The sequence below is a fragment of the Neomonachus schauinslandi genome, chromosome 3 (genome assembly GCF_002201575.2).
Source record: "Neomonachus schauinslandi chromosome 3, ASM220157v2, whole genome shotgun sequence".
Taxonomy (NCBI): Eukaryota; Metazoa; Chordata; class Mammalia; order Carnivora; family Phocidae; genus Neomonachus; species Neomonachus schauinslandi.
The window spans coordinates 186,777,251-186,783,554 of NC_058405.1; positions in this window are offsets into that span (position 1 = coordinate 186,777,251).

Sequence of the window (6,304 nt, forward strand, 5' to 3'; positions counted from 1 at the left end):
GATGTAACTAAGTCTTTTTAAAGGTTCCCAAGTAGTAAGGGGACACTTGAAAGTAGAAAGGGCACACTTGAAAAGAATCTTCAGATGCAATTATAGACATCGATTCAATGCACATTCATTTTTACCCCCCCCCCCACATGTTAATAACAAAGCTTGAGCCTTCACAGACTTTAGTTTGCATAACACTGTATACCATCAGGATAAAGTCCGAGCTCCTTAGCATGGCCCACAAAGGCCTTGGTGATCTGGCCCCTGCCCACTTCTCCTGCTCTGCCTCGATCCTAAGCTCCAGCAGTACTGAGATCCCATAGCTTGTCCTGCTGAGACCTCTGCATGGAAGAGCCACCTGGCTAATCTCTCCTCACCAGTCAGGTCTCAGGGCACTGTCATTTCCCATGGGAGGTCTACTCTGACCCCTTTCCCATTGTCCTCATCACAGAGCTTGCAGTTGCTCATCTCCTCTCTGTCCCACCGGGCTGCACCAGACTCCCTAAGTGCAGGGCGCAGGCACATCACGTGCTACCATCGCCTAGTGCCCTGCACAGAGCCTGGTGCACAGCAAACACTAGGCAACTATTTTTGAGTGGATGACGGAATCCTTCACTTTAGGTTCCTGAGACTGTCATTTAAAAAAAAAATCAGTTAAGCATAGTATAATTAATTTTCAACCACTGGAATTTGAAAGAAGTCAACTGTCATTTTACGAAAATAGAAGGAAAATTTACCAGCGAGGCTGTATTGGATGAAAGATGCAAATGGTAGGTTTTCTTTTTAATCTATGTGCCTCCTAAAAATAAACACCGGCTTCATATGGAGATCTAGAAGCTACTCATTATGAAGAAATGGACTCATCGTATTCCTTTTTTACAAATTTAAATCATTTCCTTTTGCTTTATAGAGCATCCTCAGGGGCAAAATAGAATTCTCAATGAACTGTCTGTATTTCATTTATTTATAATATGATTATATTGGGCATATTCACATACATGGATTGCAATATAAATTATTGATTTGATTTCTATAACAAAATTGATTGCTTACCAACTGTGTCTTTAAAGGCAGTGCCCATGAAAGGCTCGACAAAGCCACCCTCACCTGGACATCGACTTTGACTTAAGTCCCAGTTATGTCCCTGCACTCCTGCGACCTTCAGATTTCCCCACTGGGCTCCGAATTTCCTAGAATCCCAAAATGAGCCTGGGAAGGCCAGCACAGGGACTGGAGTCAGAGGACCTGGCTCCAAGCCTGCTCTGCCACCAGGAGCTGGGAGATCGTGCTCCAGTCTCTTCACCTCTCGGCTCACTTCCTTCAAAGGTTTATTATTATTTTCGTACTTGTTTTTGGCCCTGCTAGACCGTGAACTCCTTGGGGATGCATGGCCTTGTCATCCTTATTAATTATTTTAGTTTACTACTATAAAGTTAAGAACAATGTCTAGAACATAATAAGGGTTCAATCAGGTTGGAAGGAAGGAAAGAAGAAACACATGCATGACCCAAATCAGGATGACTGTGTTCAAGTTGTGGATGACATTTATCTGGGGGGGAGCTCCCCGAAGACGGAAGCTTTGGTTCAGGGAACACAGAACCCTCAGAGCCTGGCTTAATAGGGGGGCTGAGTAAGTATTTTTGTAATTTAATAAACACTTGTTCTAGGATTCTTTCAGGTTGTTAAAAAATCATTTCATAGATAGGAGTAGATAGCAAAAGGTAATATTTCAACACGAGCTTTGGAATTTTTTCTTTCTTTCTTTCTTTTTTTTATTTCTAATGTCTTTATTATCATTTTCCTAATAGCAAGCACCACCTAGCCTCCTGCTGGGGGAGGATAAGGACTCTCTTGCGAAAGGCAAAACAAATATGAATGTAACTCCAATCTTGTCTGCAGCCCTCATGCCCTACCCTGAAGCCAAAAGACAATCTATTGTCAGAGGCTCTGATTTCATGGGCTCAAGGCAGAGTATCTGCTCCCTCTGTCTTTCCGTTGAAAGTCCATCTTGTAGGGGAGTGAAGGGGCCACCAGCTTTGGAATATTTTCTTATCTGCTACTCTAACACAGGGGCCATGAAGATCAGGTCCCAACTCTCATGCTGTAAGGGATCTATCTGAGCATCTAGCTCTTGCATGATCTTTATAGCTGGACTAGTTCACACTCTTTAATTATGCAGTGGCCAGACGACCACAAACCACACAGAGTGCACCCAAACCACAGCGGCGTGAGTGAGGCGTTTTCCTTTGCGTTGCAGTGTCATTCCTGTGGACCCCTGAAACTCTGTCCAGAGCAGCAAAGCAGGCTGTTGCTAGTGAGGCCTGAGGTGGACAGCTGCATGCTGAGAAGGGTCAGTCTCACGAGTTTGTCAGTTTGCTCAACAAATGTGTCTGGGCCCTGCACCAGGGAAGATCAGAACTCTCAGGGGTGCCTGGGTCTGTGTTTGGACCCATCCTGTGCACTGCCTTTTATAAATCTTGCAACAACTCCTGTGAAGTTTCGTCATTATTTCTCCGTTTTGTAGATGAGGAAGCGGGGGTATCAGAGGCTCTTGCTCTCAGAGGCGGTGTTGAGATTGGGATTTTAAAGATTTTTTTAAACTTGTTTATTTGAGAGAGAGAGAGCAGGAGTGGGGTGAGGGGCAGAGGGAGAAGCAGACTCCCCGCTGAGCAGGGAGCCCAACACGGGGCTTAATCCCGGGACCCTGAGATCATAACCTGAGCTGAAGGCAGGCACTTAACCGACTGAGCCACCCAGGTGCCTCCAAGATTGGGATTTTAGCTACTGATGTCTGTCTGTCTTTCTTTCCCTGCCCTGTGACACTCTACCTCATGTCAGTATCTCCAAGTTTAAGAAACAGCAGGAGGGGGCAAAAGCCCAAGGGTTATTATTTTTTTTAAAGATTTTATTTATTTATTTGAGAGAGGGGGAGGGGCAGCGGGAGAGGGACAAGCAGACTCCCCACTGAGCACAGAGCCCAGCACAGTGTTTGATTCAAGACCCCGAGGTCATGACCTGAGCTGAAGCCAGATGCTTAATGGACTGAGTCACCCATGCACCCCAAAGGCCCAAGGATTATTTATATCTGTCACCTGTTGGGTGAAGCTAGGTAGGCAGCTGCCAGCTGGAAGTCAAAGACTAGTTGCCTGGAAGTGTTAACACACACCTACCTATCATCAGCTAGCTAGGAGGGGTGACCCCACAATGTGGGCCCCTAAGTGAGCTGGCTGAGTGATTTCCATATTTGGGTGTCAGACCCATGAATGACAACTTATTGTCATGATCTCCCATGGCTGCCCCCCCCCCACTGGGAGAGCCAGGACCCCCCCCCACCCCAACGTCTGAGCTAGAAAAGTCTAGCCAGTGCTCGGGAGGTGGAAAGCCAGCCGTGTGGGACTCTGTCCACTTATACTCCGCTCTGATGCTCCTTCACTGAGCATACCTGAAGGAGGAAGGACAGTTCATTCTCATATCTTGGCAGTTATGATCTGCAAAGTTGCTGCCAACACCGAATTAGCGAATACTGAGCCGTTGCTCCTGTGGGAAGTAAGGGTTAGGCTCCCGCGAGCCTCTGGTCACCTTTTGTCAACCGGTCAGCACACGACCTTGTTTTATGTGTGTTTCTGTTGAAAGGCACCTTATTTAACATCCACTATTGGTTCATATTGAACTCATGGTCAACAGCACTATACCTCAGGCCTGAACCACGCTCCTCGAACACACACATATTCCCCGTGAGGCACGCCAGAGCCTTCTGTGCTTAACAGTCCTAGACACCACCTCGGCACCATGCGGGGGCGCCGCTGGAAACAGTGAAATCACCAACAAAAAGCACCAAGATGCCCAAAGCATGGCCCTAAATGGTCTGCAAGAAGGACACTTGTTTACAGTATGAGCTGAAATAAGGAGGCAGAGCATCACCTTGTTTAACCTTGGCTGGCAACATGCACTGCTGCGTCCCAGGACCTCTCTCCACTGGTTCTGCCCTGCTCTCCATCCGCCTCCTGGTGCTCCAGCCCCTTTGCCCACTGAACTTTGTGGCTGCATTTGGTGCTTCTTTCCTGGCTCTCCTCTCAGCCACGTCTTCTCTCTGTTCTGCACGGATCTGTCTTCTTCCTCCTGCGCCCCAAATGGGGGTGGTCCCCGGAACTCCAGCCTTGGCTCTTCCTCTACTCACGGTCTTCTCTTTCCCAGTGATCCCAGGCACCCCCGGCACTTTGATGCCCATCCGTCGGGGGGAGGGCATACCACCCTCCTTTCCCATGGTCTGCCCTAGCCAACAGCATGCCAGACACCTCCATCTGGATATACGGCCACATGCTCAAACCAGAATTCTTCCCTTCAGGATTAGTCTTCCTCCTGTAACCAACCCATCTTCCTGGTCACGCAGATCTGAAACAGAATCCTCTCGGACCTCCTCCCTGCCCTCATCTGCCCAGCCACTGCATTCTGCTGTCTTCCTCTGAAGAGTTTCCCAGCTCTGTCCCTTCGCTAGCCTGGTGTAGTCAGCATCTTCCTGATGGTCCCATCTTGCTCCCCTCAAGGTTACCTCCACGTGTCATCAGAGTGATGTTAACACTGGTGGGGTCGGGAGTGGGGTCTAAACTCTCTAGTGGAGGAATCGGGCCCTCTGCCCACCACACGGTGGTGTGGTCCGTGTCTGCGTCCCCTGCTTCTCTCTGCCTCCACCTGACGTGGGGAGTCACATGGCTGATTATTGCCCCGGGCCCGAGTCTGGCTCTGACCTCCCTTCCCAGGTCCCTGCTGCTGTGCTCCAGCACCCCACCCCAGCTTGTCCTCGGGGTCTAGCTCACATGTCTTCTCCAGGAACCCCTCTCCTCGGCGTCTCCTGCATGCGAGTATCCCTGGAATTACATTTACCGTACTGTACTCTAGTCTCTTATGGCTTCTTTATGGTTGATGATTTCTTCCCCCCTCCCTACTTCTTTCCTTCCTTCCTTTGATAGAGGTTACACCTTATTTATGTTTATAATCCCCAATACTTAATGCACACATGTTTATTGGACAGATGAATGGATGAATAAATGAATGAATGAATACTCCCATCTTCAGCCCCATACCCTCAGATGGCCATAGCTGAGGTCTGTCTACCCCTTTACCAGCTCAGGTGGCTCTGTCTTTCCTGGCTGCAGCTTTGGCTCAGGGCCCCTCTGGCCCTTCCTTTTTTGAAACTTGAGTTTCCTTTCTGGGGCGACCTCCCCTTCCCCTGCAGGTATCTCTTACCTCCTTTCTTTGTTCAAGGAGCTGGCCACTTCGCATAGTTGCTCCAGACTCTAGTGCCCCCTTGGATTCCCTTTGAATACACCCAGGAGTGCTGGGTCCTGTGTCTCCATAGCAAGAATGTGGAATGCATGCCATGGAGTCTAATCGCCCCCTTCTCTCTTTTCACAGCAAAATGCATCGGAAAGAATAGAAGTGCCAGTGAAGAAAGATACTTTATGAATTGTGTGATTTTTCTTTTGATCGGTTCCAGTCCTTAATAAATGCTTTACTCTTCTTCTTTTTTCATTGCCTGATTAAATAAAAAAAAGGTATAACTATCAAATTTTTAGATAAGAAGCAATGACATGAGGAGATTAATATTACCTAAGGATTTTAGGAGCTAAGAACTCACAAAGTGGCCATGCTTAGCATAATGATGTCAAATGCATGTTTTAGATCAACATGCAATGATTGTAAATTCCTTATTTTTAAAAAGACAATCAGTCCAGACAGCTTGGTGTCAAGAGTGTCTTTCCTTTTGTGACTTATTTTAATTAAAAAATAATAAATCATCTGGTGAATTAGGGATGAAAGGCAGTCGCCTCCCCATCACCAAAATGTCTCTGTGGATTCTTTTTCTCTAGACTTCTCAGTCCAGGGCATCAATATAGCAAAGCCAGCTTTCTGTCAAAACAGATATTGCCAAGAAAGTACCCAAGGACAGAGGTCTGTGTTCCCAGGCCGCTTGGCAAATGCCTTGGTTAGGGGACGCTCTTGGAGCTTGGCCCTTCTGCAGCAGGTCCTGGAAGGATTATAGGATGTGAGAATCTACAAATCCAAATGCAGTCCCTTTCTGGCAAGACTGAAACCCTTGTCAGGTCTCCCTGGCTTTCCATGAAGACGTCACAAGCTCCTGAAAACTATTTCCTGAATGGATGATACACTAAAGACATTATTGGTTATTTGCACCTTCATTTACAGGGTGCTGGGTATTAAAGAGGGCACTTGTGATGAGTACTGGGTGTTATACACAACTAATGATTTATTGAATACTACATCAAAAACTAATGATGTACTATACAATGGCTAACTG